The following is a 20,862-nucleotide window of genomic DNA, read 5'->3' as shown; positions in this document are numbered from 1 at the left end:
GATTCGATATCGTCATCATATGGGGACATGTTCGCTGGCCCTCCACTCATCCCCTCACCGTGTGGGCCAACTAGTTCCCCGTCTGCGTAACGGTACCGACAGATGCGGCAGGTAAATCAGCAGCAAAGGCAGCCAAACACACAGCAGCCTGATGTCCAGTAGCAAAACAGCGAAAGCAAAGCCGCTCGTTACGACTGAGAGGCAGTGCCATGTTCATTATCGCCACAAACAGCACACGGACCCCGAGTTCGTGCGCGACCCACAGACCTCTGTCTGGGCTGCTGGTAACGCTGAGGAGGTTCTCTCAATAACAAACGCTCCAGAAGGGAGACAACATGCTCAAGAGACTGGCTATCACTCGGTTTCGACCCGCCAGGTACAGTAGGTTCGGCGACAGGACTCACCGCAGCCTGTGCATGACCATGCACATCAGCAAATTGCAAGGCCTTGTCCTGTCGAACGCACAGCTGCCTGGCGCCGCTGAAGACGTTTCTTCCGGTGATGCTCGTTGAGTCGGACCTGTACATCCGTGACAGTCCACTCTTCTAACGGCTTACAGCTAAACACCATAGAAAGCTCACGGTCGGGGCAGTGTGTAATGAACATTACTGTTACTTCCCTAGTGGGGTCATCAAGAGTCTTACCCTGTCTCACCAGCCCATCCACGGCAGTGTCAATTGCTTTGTTAAGCCTGATCCAATAGTCAACAGCACTCTCATTGGGGAGAGGCTTTGTGTCGTAAAAATCAGCGAGAGGCATGAAAGATGTTACAGTGGCTGAAGTGCTGCTCAAGAATGTCAAAAATGGGCTGAGGACCTAACTTCAGATTTAACCCAGGTTTGCTCCGTAGCCCCACTCTCACTACGTCTCGTGCCCTACCTTGGAGCTTACCCAGAACTTCATCTGCCTGATCATGCAACTGGATATCCCTCTTAGTCAAATACACATTAACAGAGTCTTCCCAGTCAGAAATTGGGAGTTTGTCAGTCCCGTCCCCTTTGAAAAAGGGCGGCTCATGGCTATGTTGGCTAACGGCTAGGCTCACCTTAGACAGATCGGCGATGGTCGAGGGGGCCAAGGTCATCTCACCCACTGGCGTAGACCTAAGACAAGAAGCAATATTCTCCCTAATACTTGTCCCTATCTGTTTGACTAGTTCTGTGAGCGCACTCACAGAAACCTGATCCATATTTTTATCGCTAGCAAATGTCGACGCATCAGCCGACTGCACATTAGCACTAGCAAACGAATCACTTTCTGAGAGATTAGCGACATTAGCATGCTGAGGGGTTGAAGTCTGAGGTTTCTCTTTAAACACCCACATTCTGTAATGGCGGCCCAAACATAAATGTGCAACCTCTGCCCAAGGCAGGAAAATAATGCTCATCCATTTTCTAAGTAAAACACAAAACCTCAAAACCCCAAAACGTATAGAAAAGAAATGACAACAGTGAAAAAATATTTCTACAAATGTGAACAAAAACTATGACACCTGTCACTTATGCAAATGGAGGGAAACCAAGCCCTTTTTCAAATGATAACCTAGTCACAGAAATTGTGACTTATCAAATCTCAGTCTGATATCCGCTTGACTCGTAGAGGCGACACACTGCATAGCCACGTGGACGATGTCCGATGGAGAATGGCGAATCCCTTGCAGCAAAGCAGACACGTGCGGCATAGAATCCAGGTTAAGGCACCATTTGTAGCGGTTTGTAATTTGCGTTGTGTTTCTTTTTTTTATTTCCCTTGGAATGATGAGTCCACCAGTGCGATATCAATCTCCATCCGTTTATTCATGTGCGCAGCGGTAGATATCTGGCAACACACAACATATGCGTATGGCGATCAAAATCCTCATCAAACTCTCTCAGCCGCAGTCATTACCGACTCAAAGTTAACATAAAATTAATTGACTGAGGAGTCATTATCAATAAACAAAATGAAAGTAAAAAGTTTTCCCTACTAACTTTGCTAATACCTGGTGGTGGATGGCTACATACCTGGCAACACACAACATGTGCGTAAGGCGATCAAAATCCTCATCAAACTCTCTATTGAGGGGAAAAGAAAACTTAAATTTAGACAGTCGTGGTGAAGTACAACATCATACAAGACCTCACAACTGTCACCGCTACTTGTCTAGCCCCCAACAATGAAAATTGATCCCACCCGCTACATACACGTACCTCTCTCAGCCAGTCATTACCAACTGAGGAGGGGTCTCCACTTTCCAGGTATTCACCACACCACCACCAGACTACTACAGGGGGAGCTCTCACAACTTATCAGCCAATGAGGAGTGGAAACACCCAAATCCGCTACACTGGCACTAGCCCCTATGACAGTTTCAGCTGTCAGAACCGCAGCAGGTCTGAGTGATGCGGGAACAGAGAGACTGTTCAGACCATTCTCCAGAGCCTTGTTAACGTGCTGAGAGACCAGTTTCCAACACCCCGTGGAAACACCCCCACCTCGTTCCCATGGGATGGTAAGGAGGAACCATTGGTGTATTCCTACAACAGCCTGGCCAAATGGTCAGTGGCAACGGGAGCACATCCCTCTAACAATGAGGTAACTGAGACACTTTAGAACAGCTCTCTTGAATGGTTTCACGGCTGATGTAAAAAGACAACAGAATAAAGGTAAAGGAACAATTTTGGGGATGAGGAAAAACAATACACTGTAGAGAAATTTAAACTTCAAGCTCACCTGCAAAACAAGAAACTTGTCGGTGTGGTGAACTTGAACTCTAAAATAACTTTAAGATAACTTTCAGATAATTAATAATTTAAGACTTAAAGAATAAAAATGGCATTTCAAAAGTAGATACAGCAGCTCTTTTTAGAGTTTCAACAAACGCTAAAAATCTAAATCTAATATTAACAGTCAGACCCAGTCCACTTAAACTGAATTAAACCATGTCACTACCCGGTTTCGAACCAGGGTTGCTGCAGCCACAACACAGAGTACTAACCTCTATACGATCACAGCTGACGTGTGGAAAACGGAACCGGAATATTTGTGGAGTGAAAAAAATAAAAACGCGATCAGTTCATAAGCCTCCGGGCCCCTGCGTAAAGTCTTCTCCTTCGCATCCCAAAGATTCTCACCAGGGTTAAGGTCTGGGCTCCTTGGGGGCCAATCTGGGATCAAAAACGATGTCCCATGGTCCCTGAAGCCCTCTGTAAAGATATGAGCCGAATAAATCCTGACATAGCCGCCTTGGAATATGAGCAAGTCTTCAGGGAAGAAAAATCCATTGATGGACTGATGTGGTCATTACTCTCACAATGTTTTCTGTTTTTGTGGATATAGTGGAATAATGAAGTTTCTACAGTCAGAGGTTAGAATAACCTCTTGTTCTGCTGTGTCTCAATGCACGTGTAGAGCTCCCCCTACTGGTCAAATTATGTTACAGCACGTGATCCTGAGCAGAGACACGATGGGGTCAGGTCAGCACCAGTGACGTCAGCAGTAGTAAATATGGGTCTGTAAACAAACATCAAATAAACACAGGGGTGTGTATGTTCACGTGATGTCTCCAGCTACCGGTTCAGACTCCACACACGCTGGTCCTGAACCGATCCTCCTCCGGTTCCTAAACCAATGTGGACCGATGTCCTGCCGCCCCCATTTCATTCCAGTTATAGTCCCTTATTTTTTTAAGTCCCTGGTGAAATGTAAAAAAATGGAAGTAGATTTCTCAATTTCTATTAATATTAAAAAGTAGAATTTGAATCCAGACAAACAGCTAGAGCAGAAATAAATGCTTAGATATGTTCCTAGTCGGACGTTTTTCTGGGGGGGACAACAAGCGGAAATCAACAAATACTTGTTATTAGCCTTAGCTTTCTACGTTCCTGCTATCTGTGGAAGTCGTTTCTCTGTTATTTAGTTCCATGAACAAAGTTGTCGTTATTTGACTCTTTGAAGGATTTTGTCAAAAGACGACTAACAGATGGAGGTGAGGATATTGTCCAGTCTCTTTCTGGGCTTGCACTAGGGGGTAGTCAGACCAAGCCACTGTGGCTCAGCGTAAAATAATTGAGTAAACCACAAAAAGCCAGATTCTGTGTCCAAGACAGCGGTATTAGTTAGAAACATGAAATCAGAAAAAATAAAGAATTGAACATTGACTTTCATGTCTTCATTTTATTTATCATGTCAATGTCAGTTTGAGGATCCCAACAAAACTACCCCCACCCCCGACGACACGCCCCTCAGTGTGACCACAGAGGATGTGAGGAGGACCCTGGAAAGGATTAACCCTCGCAAGGCTGCAGGCCCCGACGGCGTCCCAGGGAGGGGGCTGAAGGACTGTTCCCACCAGCTAGCAGAGGTGCTAAGAAACATCTTTAACACCTCACTGCAGCTAGCAACGGCCCCCAGCTGCCTGAAGTCCGCCCCCATCGTCCCGGTCCCCAAAGACCACTCGGTGAAGGAGCTGAATGACTATCGGCCGGTGGCCCCCACCCCGATAGTCATGACGTGCTTTGAGAAGCTGGTCATGGCCCACATCAAGGACTCCATAGACATTATGGTGGACCCCCACCAATATGCCTACAGGAGGAACCGCTCCACCGACGACGCCATCTCCTCTGTGGTCCACACATCCCTCACCCACCTGGAGAGCAGGGACTCCTACATCCTCCTGCTCTTCCTGGACTTCACCTCTGTTTTAAACACCATCACCCCCCCGCCTGGTGCAGAAACTGTCAGAGCTGGGACTGTCTGCCACCACAGGGAACTGGGTCCTGGACTTCCTGGCAGACAGATCACAGACTGTCAGGGTCAACAACACGGTCTCCTCCCCCATCACCCTCAGCTCCCCACAGGGCTGTGTGCTCAGCCCCCTCCTGTTCACCCTACTGACGTATGACTGTTCAGCAAAACACCTGAGCTGTCATATCGTAAAGTTCACAGACGACACAGTAGTGGTGGGACGCATCCAGAACGACGATGAGTCCAGATACAGAGAGGAGGTGGAGCACCTGGTGCACTGGTGCAGACACAACAACCTCTGCATCAACGTGGGGAAGACCAAGGAGATGGTGGTGGACTTCAGGAGGAAGAGACACTCCCTCGCCCCCTGCACATCGGAGGAGCAGCTGTGGAGGTGGTCTCCAGCTACAGGTACTTAGGGGTTCATCTCACTGAGGACCTCACCTGGAGCTGTAACACCTCCTACCTGCTCAGGATGGCCCCCCCAGCGGCTCTACTTCCTTCAGGATTGTTTACAGGATGAGACCGGAGACGGAAACTTCGTCGAGAAGATGTGTCCTCAGACCTGTCACGATCGGATTGGTCCAGAAGACACCACATCCCCTCATGCATATTCTTAATCTGAATTGTTTAAATCTGACTGGGCCAAGATAGAATTTGCTCTTCTTCAGCTGCGTCTGATGTCAGACCCGTGTCGTACCAGCAGTCAGGGACTGTGGAGAGCCCGGATATCTGTATTAGACTTGTTGTCAGGAACAAACTTTTTAAACTTATGACGATCCTACTTTACCTCAATAACAAGAACCCACGGAATAAAGAAGCTTTGAAAGGACTTTGCTTCGTGTTGCACCTGCATTTTATTTTGGTTTTTGCTGGAATATAAAACTTTTACTACATAATTGGCGTTGAAGGCAGGATGAGGATCAACTAAAGGATCTCTGAAGGGAGAGCAGGGATTGGTGCTGGCTCTGAGGGGCATCCTCTCTGTGAAGTTACGGACCAACTAAAGGTAAGGTCATTTAAGATTCCTTACACTGATTTGGCAAAGATAAAAAATGTCCAAAGTTGAAGTCACCAAGCGTAGTTGGATGTTGCAAATAGGCATTGCTGCTGATACGCCTCAGAGACAGAACGTGTGAGAGTTGGTGGCGCAGTGAGAATGTGTCAGCTGAAACTCCAGGTGCACATGGGCAGCTGCTGCAAAAGAACTTCAGGTAGAGAAGTGCAGCAAAATGGGATTGTGATTGGCATTAGGACTAAAAGGGAAAGAGCCAGAAAGTAAGACAGCAGCTGGAGAAGAAAAGTTGAAGGGCTCGTGAGACAGAGGTTTGTTTTGACTGGTCTAGGGAGACCAGGGTGAGCCTCAGAAAGGCTGTGAGGTCCAAGTGGGACTTGTTTTGAGTGGTCTGTGGGTAGACCAAAGGTGAGCCTAATGTGGCAAGGGGAGAAGTATGAAGCCGTTGCCGACAACGCCACCTGGGGACTTTCACCCTAGGATATGAACAAGATTTACCGATAAACAGGCTTCAATTTGGTCCAAGGCACACGGTTCGAGAACATTCCACAGGACAAGAGTGTGATTGATGCAGAAATTTTGATTCATGCCTTTGTGTCCTCTAGACTTGACTATTGTAATGTTCTGTTATCAGGGTTGCCTCGGTCTAGAACTAGGGGCCTTCAGATGGTTCAGAACACAGCAGCAAGAATATTAACTAAAACTAGGAAATTTGACCATATCACCCCAGTTTTGGCTGCATTACACTGGCTCCCGATTCATGTTAGATCCGATTTTAAGGTACTCTTACTAACATACAAAAGCCTTAATGGGCTTGCACCAACCTATCTGTCCGATCTTGTTAAACCTTATACGCCGACTAGGGCTCTCCGCTCTCAGAATACCGGTCTCTTGTGTGTTCCTAGATTTAAAAAGAAGTCAGCTGGCCAGAGGGCCTTCTCCTATCGTGCCCCTTTCTTGTGGAATAACCTCCCTATAAATATTAGACAGTCTGAATCTGTAAATGTCTTTAAATCTAGACTCAAAACATATCTGTTCGACCTAACATATAAGTAATATCGGGGATGGCGGTCTCAATGTTTAGGTTTAGCCTAGTCCTGCCGACGAGTCATAGGATTTCTTAGTTAGGCCCCTGCCTCCCATTAATTCTCTGCTATTCTGGTCCCTCTAGCACCACTCTCGCCCCTGCTATCTCTGCTATCTCTGTTTCTCTTCCTTCTTCTGCTGTTCTCTCTCACAGGCCTTTGTGTGGTGGATCATCGGCAATCGGCTACCTCTGTCTGCTTCCATGGCTGGCGATAGCACAAGCTGTACAGTGGTCCTGTTTCACCATCCACTAGGGGAGTGCTGGTTCTGCCTCAGTTGGTTCTGCTGTGGTTTTGGGGTTTTGCCAGAGTAACCTTGACTTTAACTTTTTTGAGCTGAATGACTTAGGCACTGTTTGGTCTGTCCTCAGAGTGGTGGATCCTCGGCAATCGGTGACCTCTGTGTGCTTCATCGGCTGGTGGTGACTCGCTCTACTGGATGGATCGGCATGCCTTTGTTATACATTTATTGTTACTGTTATTGTTACTGTTATTATTATTGTGTTGTTAATCTGTACATGCGGTATCTATTGCTTCGTCTGTCCACTCCTGGAAGAGGGGTCCCTCCTCTGCAGTCTTCCTGAGGTTTCTCCCATCCATTTTTTCCCCTGTTAAAAGGGTTTTTGGGGGGAGTTGTTCCTTATCCGATGCGAGGGTCGCACTGCTTGCAGTGCACAAAGGTCAGAGGGATATCGTCCATGTGCAGATTGTAAAGCCCTTTGAGACATTGTTTGTGAATCTGGGCTATATAAAAATAAATAAAAATAAATAAACTTGTGATTTCCAATTAAAAAACATTTTTTTTATTAAACAATTATTTTAAAATGAGGACAGACTAAATGAATACTACGAATATGATTATACTGAGACATTATATGACACTGAGAGGACTGAGGAGAGTACACAGGAGTACAGGGAGATGCAGCGTAAGGTGAAGGTAGAGGTAGCAAAGGCCAAACAAGGGGCTTATGATGACTTGTATGATAGGTTGGACAGTAAGGAGGGAGACACTGATCCATACCAATTGGCGAGACAGAGAGACAGAGATGGGAAGGACGTGCAGCAGGTTAGGGTGATTAAGAATCAGAATCAGAAAGTTTTATTGCCAAGTACAGTAAAGTTTACCTTATGAGGAACTTGACACGGTATCGGTGCATTACAAGGTGGAAGAAAGGCAATAAGGAATAAGAAAGAATAAGGAATAAAAAAAACTATTTCCAATTTACATTACGGTGAGATGAGATATATATGGTTGGTGTTTACAGGCGAAGAAAAGTCCAAAGAGTAAACTGTCTTTGCAGGGTGGTCAGGGGCAGTTGGTTACCTTGGGGGGGGGGGGATTGTTCATGGAGCTGATTGCAGTGGGGAAGAAGCTGTTTTTATGGCGTGAGGTCCTGGTCTGGATGGACCGTAGCCTCTTGCCAGACGGGAGGGTCTGGAACAGGTTGTGGCCAGGATGAGAGGGGTCAGCAGCAATCCTGGCTGCACGTCTGCGGGTCCTTGTGTGGAACAGTTCCTGGAGGTTTGACAGGCTGCAGCCGATCAACTTCTCTGCAGAACGGATGACACGCTGCAGCTTGGCCTTGTCCCTGGCCGTGGCTGCAGCAAACCACACTGAAATGGAGGATGTGAGAATTGACTGAATGGTGGCCGTGTAGAAGTTCACCAGCATTTTCACAGGGAGCTGAAACTTATTTAGCTGCTGCAAGAAATACATTCTCTGCTGAGCCTTCTTGGTGAGGGAGCTGATGTTCTGCTCCCATTTGAGCTCCTGGGTGATGGTGGTGCCCAGGAAGCAAAATGACTCCACAGGGGTCACTGGAGTGTCACAGATGATGACGGGGGAGGGCAAGAGGGTCTTTCCTGAAGTCTACTATCATCTCCACTGTTTTGAGAGTGTTGAGCTCCAGGTTGTTCCTGCTGCACCATGATACCAGGCGGTCCAGCACAATTCTGTAGGGGGACACAACACCATCAGACATGAGGCCGATGAGGGTGGTGTCGTCGGCAAACTTCAGGAGCTTGACAGACTGGTGACCAGATGTGCAGCAGTTGGTGTACAGGGAGAAGAGCAGAGGGGAAAGAACGCAGCCTTGAGGGGATCCAGTGCTGATGGTCCGGGTGTCGGAGACATGCTTCCCCAGCCTCACAAACTGCCGTCTGTCTGTCAGGAAGTCTGTAATCCACCTGCACATTGAGTCAGGCACATTCAGCTGGAAGAGCATGTCATGGAGCAGAGCTGGGACAATTGTATTGAAAGCAGAGCTGAAGTCCACAAACAGAATCCTGGCGTAGGATGCTGGGGAGTCCAGGTGCTGGAGGACAAAGTGTAGCGCCATGTTTACAGCATCGTCTACAGATCTGTTGGCTCTGTTGGTGAACTGCAGAGTGTCCAGGAGGTTTCCAATAATGGCAACCTCCTGGCAACCTTCCATCCCTAAGGCAACCTTCCATCCATCCCTAAGGCAACGAAGTGTATTGACAGTTCAGAGGTTGATCCCATTATTATTGACATGATAAATAAAAGTAACACATGAAAGTCAATGTTCAGTTCTTTATTTTTTTCTGATTTCATGTTTCTAATACAAACGTTTCTGTGAACCACAGAACTGAAACGTTTGTTTTTCTCCGGTGTTTTGGCGCCACCTGCTGGTTGGGTCCGCATCAACCTGGAGGATTTGAACGTTCCTTTATTTCTGCTTTAATTATGTTTTATGTGTATGAGTCTTGGTTATTGTTTTGTCTCTCATCCCAAACTCTCTTCTAACTACTTATTATGTTTACTTGCAGGTTTGAGACCTTTTAAAGGAATCACGTTAAAGTTGGTTGACATTAAAAGTAGTTCTACAGAATGTCATGAAGTTCAGCGCCATGACGCTGAGGGCGATCTCGAGGAGTATGATGCTACTCTGACAACACAAACGCACACATGCGAGGAAATGAGTTAGTTTTTTCAATATGGATGAATTGTCAAATGTTGTTTTATTCAATAAAAGATCTTTTTGTATACCCATCATGTGTAGCTTCAAGTCGGGTCTAAGGCAGAGATCCAGCAGTCCGCGTACACAGTTTATCTCTTCTTAGGATTGATGACAACTTTCTGAAAAGACTCAAAAATATCCTCACCTCCATCCTTTAGTCGTCTTTTGACAAAATCCTTCAAAGAGTCAAATGACAACATCTTTGTTCATGGAACTAAATAACAGAGAAACTAACGACTTCCACACATTGTAGGAACGTAAAAAGCTAAGGCTAATAACGAGTATTTGTTGACTCCCGCTTGTTGTCCCCCCCAGAAAAACGTCCAACTAGGAACACATCTAAGCTTTTATTTCCGCTCTAGCTGTTTGTCTGGATTCAAATTCTACTTTTTAATATTAATAGAAATTGAGAAATCTACTTCCATTTTTTTACATTTCACCAGGGACTTAAAAAAATAGGGGACTATAACTGGAATGAAATGGGGCGGCAGGACATGGGTCCACATTGGTTTAGGAACTGGAGGAGGATCGGTTCAGGACCAGCGTGTGTGGAGTCTGAACCGGTAGCTGGAGAGATCACGTTTTTTCATTGTTTTCCAGTTTTGTTTTTGCATCGGCCGTGATCGTATAGAGGTTAGTACTCTGCGTTGTGGCCGCAGCAACCCCGGTTCGAATCCGGGTCACGGCAGCCTTTAATGTAAGTTGACTAAAAAAGTCCCCGCACTGAGGGACGGTGTTATGATAGGTTCAACTCGAGGTGCAGCGACGTCATGTACCCATCAAATGACGTCATCTGAAAACCTACTGAATGACCACATCAGTCCTTCTATGGATTTTTTTTCCCTGAAGACTTGCTCATATTCCAAGGGGACTATGTCAGGATTTATTCGGCTCATATCTTTACAGAGGGCTTCAGGGACCATGGGACATCGTTTTTGATCCCAGATCGGCCCCCAAGGAGCCCAGACCTTAACCCTGGTGAGAATCTTTGGGATGTGCTGGAGAAGACTTTACGCAGGGGCCCAGAGGCTTATGAACTGATCGCGTTGTTTTAACTTTTGTCACCCTACAAATATTCTGGTTCGCTCGAGGTGGAGGAGAAGTGGCTCTACTCCGAGCTCCTCCCTGGTGACTGAGCTCCTCACCCCATCTCTAAGGGTGCACCCAGCCACTTTACGGTGGAAAATCATTTCAGCCGCTTGTATCCGCGAACGTAGTAGGAACGTCAATTGACCAGTAAATCGAGAGCTTCGTCTTGCGACTCAGATCCTTCTTCCCCCACGAGAGACCTATACAGCGACCGCATCACTGCAGAAGCTGCACCGATCTGTCTGTCAATCTCACGTTCCATCCTTCCCTCACTTGTGAACAAGACCCCAAGATTCTTAAAGTCTTCCACTTGGGGCAAAGAGTCTCCCACTCGCGTCACACTCAGCTGCAAACCGTCCCAGTGCACGCTGAAGGTCCAGGTTTCATGGGGCCAACAGGACAACTTTGTCTGCAAAAAGCAGGGATGAAATCCTTTGAACACATCTAAGCTTTTATTTCCACTCTAGCTGTTTGTCTGGATTCAAATTCTACTTTTTAATATTAATAGAAATTGAGAAATGTACTGAAACAGGAACTGGAAAAAAATAGGGGACTATAATTGGAATGAAATCAGGGCGGCAGAACATCGGTCCACATTGGTTTAGGAACCGGAGGAGGATTGGTTCAGGACCAGCGTGTGTGGAGTAAATAGGTTTACTTGTTTCTTCAACCGCAGTTGGGTTCTCTGGTTTGTGATGCAACTCAAAAGTGTGCAAAACTCAAGTCGAGACACGTTGGAGCTCAAGTTCTTTTCATTCTGAGGCGGCAGTCGCTTAGTCCACACTCGACTTGGTAACCGAAAAGTGACCAGTTCAAGTCCAGCGTGGTCCAATCACTAAAGCAAGATGAACTGGTAGCTGGAGAAGTATCGTCTCCTGAGAGGTGCGGGAGTGATCTTGAGCAAGGCACTAAACCCCAAAAGCTGTTTCTAGGGCACGGATAGAACAAGAGGGAACGCGGATGGAAGACAGGATATCAAAAGGCCTGGAAATCCCGCCCACATTTCAGCGACAGCACACTATGGACATTCTCTCTTTCTCTCTCTCTCTCTCTCTCTCTCCCTCTCTCTCTCTCTCTCTCTCTCTCATTTCCTTGACCTATCTCTATCCTCAATGTATTTCTCTTTCCCAACCAACAGGTCAAGGCGGATGACCCCCCTCCAGAGTCTGGGTCCTGCCCGGAGTTTCTTCCTCAATGAGGGAGTTTTTCCCTGCCACCGTCGTTTATGCTGCTCTGGAGGACATTGTTGACTTTCTATCTGTTAAGCATTTTGAAATGTCTTCAGATGTGATTAAGCGCTATATAAATAAAAGTTGATTGATTGATTGATTGATTGATTGATTGATTGATTGATTGATTGATTGATTGATTGATTGATTGATTGATTTCACCAGGGACTGAAAAAAAATAGGGGACTATAACTGGAATGAAATGGGGGCGGCAGGACATCGGTCCACATTGGTTTAGGAACCGGAGGAGGATCGGTTCAGGACCAGCGTGTGTGGAGTCTGAACCGGTAGCTGGAGAGATCACGTGAACATACACACCACTGTGTTTATAAAAAAGGGTGTCTTCAGTTTGTTCTGGTGTAGACTGGACTCTGGAGCAGTGGTCACGTGGTCTGATGGGTCCAGATCCACGTGGGTTTCTGTTTTCTTTATTCGTCAGCCGTGGTTGTATAGTGGTTAGTACTCTGTGTTGTGGCCGCAGCAGCCACAACAAAGTGGTTGCTGCGGTGTTACTTGGCGGTGTATTTTTTTCTCACCCCCCCCATAGTTATTTTTTAACTGTTTTTCAGTTTTGTTTTTGTATCAGCTGTGATAGTAAAGAGGTTATTACTCTGCGTTGTGGCCGCAGCAACCCCGGTTCGAATCCGGGTCACGGCAGCCTTTAATGTAAATTGACTAAAAAAGTCCCCGCACTGAGGGACGGTGTTATGATAGGTTCAACTCGAGGTGCAGCGATGTCATGTACCCATCAAATGACGTCATCTGCCAACCTACTGAATGACCACATCTGTCCATCTATGGATTTTTCTTCCCTGAAGACTCGCTCCAAGGCGACTATGTCAGGATTTATTCGGCTCATATCTTTACAGAGGGCTTCAGGGACCATGGGACATCGTTTTTGATCCCAGATCGGCCCCCGAGGAGCCCAGACCTTAATCCTGGTGAGAATCTTTGGGATGCGCTGCAGAAGACTTTACGCAGGGGCCCAGAGGCTTATGAACTAATCGCGTTGTTTTAACTTTTGTCCCCCTACAAATATTCTGGTTCGCTCGAGGTGGAGGAGAAGCGGCTCTACTCCGAGCTCCTCACCCCATCTCTAAGGGTGCACCCAGCCACTCTACGGAGAAAAATCATTTCAGCCGCTTGTATCCGGGAACGTAGTAGGAACGTCAATTGACCAGTAAATCGAGAGCTTCGTCTTGCGACTCAGATCCTTCTTCCCCACGAGAGACCTATACAGCGACTGCATCACTGCAGAAGCTGCACCGATCTGTCTGTCAATCTCACGTTCCATCCTTCCCTCACTTGTGAACAAGACCCCAAGATACTTAAACTCTTCCACTTGGGGCAAAGAGTCTCCCACTCGCGTCACACTCAGCTGCAAACCGTCCCAGTGCACGCTGAAGGTCCAGGTTTGATGAGGTCTGCAAAAAGCAGGGATGAAATCCTTTGGTCCCCAAACCGGACTCCCTCCGAATCCTGGCTGTGCCTAGAAATTCTGTCAACAAAGATCATGAACAGAACCGGTGATAGAGGGCACCTCTGCTGGAGTTCAACGTGCACCTGGAACAGGTCTGACTTACTGTCAGCAATGCAATTCCAACTCTGGCTTCAGTCATACAGGGACCGTAGAGCCCTCTGCAAAGGGCCCCATACTCTCAAAGCACTCCCCACAAGATGCCATGAGGGACACGATCAAATGCCTGAATGGACTGAATCCAATGTACTGAATCCGAGGCTTCCACATGGCATACACGGAACACACACCAGGGTCAGCGGTGGGTGTCTCTGGTTGAACCTCTGCCCAGTAGATGTCAGCAGTGGGTGAGGTTGGAACTGGTAAGCGTTTGTGACAATTAGCAAGTCTCTGCCTATTAGGCTCATATAATCTGCTTTCACCTCTTCCTCGTCCTCCTTGGGCCCCACACCAGCCACCACGACCCTGCCACATAACACTGCCAGCGGGGTTAGAGTTCTTCTCGTCCTTCTTGTCATTTACCTTGGCCCTAGCCTCAGCTAATTGTATTTTAAGTAATTGTGTCTGCATGTGTTGGATGTCTGTGTTGTGGCTGGCTTCTGTTTTTTGGTAATGTGTCAGATGATTCACAAGGTGATTGCAGAACCGGCTTTCTGTCATAATCAAGAAATCTGGATCACCTGTTAATTTGTCCTTTGACAAATTTGAAGTTTCACAATTTGAAGGAAACACACGTTTGGATCACACCCCGAGTGAATTTCAAATCATCTTCTAGTTTTTGCAATTTCCCTCTTTTCTCAAAAGCTGTTTTAATAAAGAATACTCTAATAATCCTACAGGGAAATTATTTACCTATGTTAAGTACACATAGTCATACGGCATACATTATACAAGAGTGCAAGAGAATATAGCTATCACAGTTCGACAACACAGTATTCACACTAAATAAACACAAGAGACATATAAATATGACTGTATAGACAAACACAACAAAACCTAATAGCATAAATAGAGTGATGAAATGACACAATAGCTCAAAGATCCCATTAGATCTCAAGGTAGACGTCACATGGTACAAAACACGTCATCGTCAGTGACGGGACACCCAAGTACCACCTAGCAGATCTCCTGTTTATCACCTCCCCCTCACTCAGGCGCAGTTTGATGACATTCCTCTCCTTGACTTGTTTTTAAAAGCCTCATCTTTATTTTTATTAAATTTATTATTTTTGAGCTCGTTGTTCTGGGATCAGAAACGGTCTCATCAGACCTTCAAGCAGATTTACAGACCATTCCTTCAATCTATCAATTGTTTAATTGCCTTATTTGTCTTTATTTTGTTATTTTGGCAAGCTTGCATAACATTTTACTCCAGGTATCTGATTTTCACTCGGTGACCGCCATTTTGTGAACCACTGTCTCCCCAGATGTCGATGTTTTGCCCAGTCAGTGGTTCTCCTGGTTTAACCCTATCTAAACTGGTTTTACCAATTTACATTTAATTACTGAATCAAAGTCGGAGGGACATGAACCCAAGGGATATTAACTGAAATTGCCATTCGGAGGGTCTTCAACCCCAATGGTACTTTACCGAAAGGACTCCAACCTTGACCTCTTATCTTCTATCTTAGTGAATTGATCTTACAACATTATCACTCATCTCCTTTAACTTAGTCAGTCCAATTGCAGAAATTTGATTATTACAACAGGTTTTCTGCTTACCATTGTTAATTGTGGCCACTGGGAGAGGAAGAACAATGTTTTGGACTGGATCGTCCTAGGTCATTGTTATTGTTCAAAAGACTTTGCTTCACTGTCCACGGCCGCTGTCGTCACGGAGTTGACGGTTGTAGCCCAGCTACATTCTTTAAAAGATATTAGTATTTGGGACTATGTCAATCAGAAGATAGATTCGGCTCTTAGAGGTAATGGTACAATGCACCACACACACACAGTACTTTAGATGCAGTTGGTACCATGTAGTACCTTGTACACACACACACACACACACACACACACACACATACATATATATATATATATACATATATATGTATATGTATGTGTGTGTGTGTGTGTGTGTGTGTGTACAAGGTACTACATGGTACCAACTGCATCTATATATATATATATATATATATATATATATATATATATATATATATATATATATATCATCCAGAAATACAAGGACGGCATGCGGTAAGTGGGCCGGGCTAGAAACGGGTAAGGGGTGGGGCTACACTAGTGGGTGGGGCTATACTAGTAGATCTGCAGGAGAACATCTGGGCTGTGGAGTGGGCGGTGTTGTCTGATGTGTCTGAATCCCTGACAGTCTTCTCGGTCTCCTTCAGGAACAAGCCGTGTCGCTACTTTGATGAGGGGCGTGGCACATGTCCCTTTGGCGCCATCTGCTTCTATAAACACGCCTTTCCTGGTGGACGACTGTTGGAGGCCCAGCCCCCGCGCCGACAGCCTGGATCCAATGACAGGAACAGGGTAAGGGGCCACCAGTCCACTGGTTCTGTTGAAGGTCTGCCAAGAACAGCAGCATCTCCACAGCAGCGCCCTCTGCTGGCTGAGTGGAAGCACTGATCAGTGGAAACCATCGTTTGGAGACATTTGGAGTCTGATTTTTGTAAAACTGCATCACTGGATGAAGGCTGATGTGTGTGTGTGTGTGTGTGTGTGTGTGTGTGTGTGTGTGTGTGTGTGTGTGTGTGTGTGTGTGTGTGTGTGTGTGTGTGTGTGTGTGTGTGTGTGTGTGTGTGTGTGTGTGTGTGTGTGTGTGTGTGTGTGTGTGTGTGTGTGTCCAGCAGAACTCCAGGACTCCGATGTGGAACATCTTTGAGGAGCAGGAGAGCACAGACTCCTTCAACAACGATGAGGAGGAGATGGTGCCGTTCGAGCTGAGGGAGATGCTTCTGAGGCTGCTGGACGAAGACGAGGTCCTGGCAGGCCATCAATAAATGAACTTATGAAATATAAATGAAGAAAAAAAGTCCCACAAGCCATTGTGCTCATGCTAAACATTACCTTGACATCTATTGTTAGTCTTTCTGGTGCGTTTCATGGAGGAGGTATAATTCTAAAATAACAAAAATAAGTCAATATAATATTTAACAAATTAACTTTTTTCAAATATTGCTAATAAACAAAACCCACAAGTTTCTTTGTGGGTTTTGGTGTGACTCTTTTATCACTGACAGCTGTTAGCACTTCCTGTTAGCCTGACGATCACTCTGACATTTACTGTCAAACTGTAAGGTTTTACTCCTGAAGGCTGGATCTTCAGTTTTCTTTATTAAAGCTGCTCATATCCATTATTTTGTACTGATGTGTCCTCCCTTCATCACCTTCATCCAAGTGTCCCGTGTGTGTGTGTGTGTGTGTGTGTGTGTGTGTGTGTGTGTGTGTGTGTGTGTGTGTGTGTGTGTGTGTGTGTGTGTGTGTTTCATTAATGGTTAAGAGCCTGTTGGATCACAAGCTGTCTGTCAAAGTGGGTGAACGGATGGATGGATGAGAGACGGATGTCCTTATGTCACAGACATCTGTTGAGATACTTCTTGTAGCTAGCATGAACAGCTAGCCTTAGCCTCCCTCCAGTGAAGGTGAGGTCTAGAATGTGGTGGCGCCCTCTAGTGGCATAAAAACAGCTTTTAACCCCCGACCCCTGATGTCTTAGTCCTGGCTGTTGCTTCATTAGCTCATCGTCCCACTACAGACACTCGTCTTCATCCTCCACTCTACATACTCCTCCTCTTCTCCTTTAGCTCCACCTCCTGAGTCAGACTCAATCAACTTTTATTTATATAGCTCTTAATCACGTCAAGAGACATTTCAAAGCCCTTTAATAGACAGAAAAACCCAACAGAACCCTCCAGAGAAGACACAAGCAAAAGTGACCGGACTCATTGGACCGCTAGCTGCTCAGGTCGCTAACAGCAGCTAGCAGCTGGTGCTGTCCCTCTGATGTTCTCATTCCTGATCCTATCCATCCTGGTCACTCCCAGAGAGAACCTCAGCATCTTCATCTCTGCTACCTCCAGCTCTTTCTCCTGTCTTTTCCTCAGTGACACTGTCTCTAGACCAAACAACATCGCTGGTCTCACCACAGTTTTGTACACCTTTCCTTTCATTTTAGCTGAAACTCTTCTATCACACATCACACCTGACACTTTCCTCCACCCGTTCCATCCTGCCTGGACACGCTTCTTCACCTCTTTTCCACACTCTCCATTGCTCTGGACTGTTGAGCCTAGGTACTTAAAATCCTCCACCTTCTTGATCTCTTCTCCCTGTAACCTCACTCTTCCACTTGGGTCCCTCTCATTCACACACATGTACTCTGTCTTACTGCGGCTAACCTTCATTCCTCTCCTTTCCAGGACAAACCTCCACCTCTCTAGTTTCTCCTCCACCTGTTCCCTGCTCTCACTGCAGATCATTATTAATTCAGTCATTAGCATTAATCATTAGTAATTTATTTAAAAACCAAAACAAAAATAAAAACAGTGGAAAAACAAAATAAAAGTAATAACATGCCCAAGAGACAAAAAAATAAAATAATAAATTCCTGCTCGTTAAATATAAATTTTGCTCAACAGTTTAAATAAATGTGTGAATGGAGTATATGCCAGTCTTACTGGTGGCTGTCCATAGTCAGACATCAAACCACTCATGATCTGAAAGTTCTTGAATCAAGGTGAGGACTCCGGGGTTCACATGAAGGCGAGATGTTTTTGTCTTCTCTGTCCCTTCTCCGGGTGGATGGAGAAAAAACACCTGTGGAAACACAAGTCAGATAGATAGATAGATAGATAGATAGATAGATAGATAGATAGATAGATAGATAGATAGATAGATAGATAGATAGATAGATAGATAGATAGATAGATAGATAGATAGATAGATAGATAGATAGATAGATAGATAGATAGATAGATAGATAGATAGATAGATAGATAGATAGATAGATAGATAGATAGATAGATAGATAGATAGATAGATAGATAGATAGATAGATAGATAGATAGATAGATAGATAGATAGATAGATAGATAGATAGATAGATACTTTATTAATCCCGGAGGAAATTGCATATATCCACTGCTCAGGCATTAAATAACAAATAATACTGGATAAACACCAGGAGAAAAGGAAACACTGACATCACAGGACATACCACAAGACATACATTACACTAACAGACAGACACATGTAGCACTAACAGGACTTATATACTAAACTATAACTAAAATATAAACAGTATAAAATTTAAAAATATTACAGTATTAAAATATAAACAGTATAAAATAAAATCTAAACAGTATAAAATTGAATTAAAATATAAAACAGTATAAAAAATAAATAAATTATATATATATATATATATATATATATATATATATATATATATATATATATATATATATATATATATATATATATATATATATATATACAACAGTATAAAATTAAATTTAAATTAAATTAAATCCATATTCAACCCCGTGCTGACCTCGCCACCTCCCCCCCGCTCCTCCTGAGAGAGTCATTGTACCCCCTGATGGCACGGGGCACGAAGGAGGACCTCAGCCTCTCTGTGGAGGCGCTGTGTGACAGCAGTCTGCCGCTGAAGGTGCTTCTCTGCTGGGAGAAGGTGGTGTGTAGGGGGTGCCTGGTGTTGTTCATGATGGCCTTAATTTTAGACATGGTCCTGCTCTCCAGAAGCGTCTCCACAGAGTCCAGGCTCAGCCCGACCACTGAGCCTGCTCTGCGGATGAGTCTGTTCAGACATGAACAGACTCATCTGTTCAATAAATGTGTGAATGGAGTATATGCCAGTCTTACTGGTGGCTGTCCATAGTCAGATATCAAACCACTCATGATCTGAAATGATCTGAAATGATCTGAAATGATGACTCATGACTCATGATCTGAAATGAGACTGCATTAATAGTAAAATATTTTCACATTAACTAAACTCTTTTCATCCATTTATCCATCTTCATCTGCTTATCCGGGTCCGGGTCACAGGAGCAACAGCAGGCTCCGCTCGAGGCGAGGACCAGCGGCTCTACTCCGAGCTCCTCCCTGGTGACTGAGCTCCTCATCCTATCTCTAAGGGTGCGCCCAGCCACTCTACAGAGGAAACTCATTTCAGCTGCTTGCATCCAGGATGTTGTCCTTTCGGACATGACCTTAAACTTTGGGCCATGAGAGTGGGATCATAGACTGACCCATAAATACAGAGCTTCATCTCAGCTCTTTCTTCACCACAACAGGCCTATACAACGACTGCATCACTACGGCCGCTGCTCCAACTGTAAATCCCATTCTCCATCTGCCCCTCACTTGTGAACAAGATCAAGATATGTGAACTCCTCCAATTGAGGCAAAGACTCTCGGCCAACCCAGAGAGCACAGACCACCTTTTTTCGATCGGGAACCATGGCCTTAGATTTGGAGATGCTGATCCTCATCTCACTCGAGTCACACTCAGCTTCAAACCACCACACTACATGCTGAAGGTCCAAGTTTGATGAAGCCAAGAAGACAACATCATCTGCATTAAGCAGAGATGAAATCCTTTGGTCCCCATACTGAACTCCCTCCAGATTTTGGCTTCAACTAGAAATTCTGTCCTTAATGAACAGAATCAGTGGAGCACAGCACTGCCGGAGTCCAACATTGCACCTGTAACAGGTCTGACTTACTGCTGGGAATGCAAACCAAACTCTGACTTCTGTCATACAGGCACTGTATAGCTCTCAGTAAAGAAATACAAGGTTCGATTATAGGTATGATCCTCCTCTCCAGTAACCCTGTAATAGACAATCCCTGGGAGGCTGAGGAGTGTGATCCCCCTACAGTTGGAGCACATCCTCCAGTCCCCCTTCTTTAAAAAGCAGGACCACTACCCCAGTCTGTCAGTCCAAAAGCACTGTCCCCAACTGCCATGTGGCATGACAGAGATGCTTCAGCCAAGACACATCTAGAGACTTCTGGTACTCAGGGCAGATCTCATCTACCCCCAGTGTATTGTCACTGAGGAGCTTGGCAGCCACCTCGATGACTTCAGCTCGGGGTGATGTACAAGTCCAACTCTGAGTTGTCTGCCTCTGCTTCCTCCATGGAAGGCATGGTAGTGGGATTATGGAGATCCTCTAACTAATCCATCCACCCTCCTACTCGTGTCCCACTACCTCCCCAAACTCCTCCCAGACCCATGTTTTTGCCTCCATGACCAGTGGGGCTG

General features: G+C 45.5%; 1 non-coding gene across 1 annotated transcript; it reads left to right on the top strand.

Annotated features, from left to right (window-relative positions):
• Nucleotides 1-10,422: 10,422 nt before the first annotated feature.
• Nucleotides 10,423-10,494, top strand: trnah-gug (transfer RNA histidin (anticodon GUG)). Its single transcript has one exon. It is a non-coding gene; the product is annotated as a tRNA-His (tRNA).
• Nucleotides 10,495-20,862: the final 10,368 nt, after the last annotated feature.

The sequence above is a fragment of the Antennarius striatus genome, chromosome 22 (assembly GCF_040054535.1).
Source record: "Antennarius striatus isolate MH-2024 chromosome 22, ASM4005453v1, whole genome shotgun sequence".
Taxonomy (NCBI): domain Eukaryota; kingdom Metazoa; phylum Chordata; class Actinopteri; order Lophiiformes; family Antennariidae; genus Antennarius; species Antennarius striatus.
Note: the sequence above shows the minus strand (reverse complement) of the source record. Positions and strands in the feature narration are given on the sequence as shown.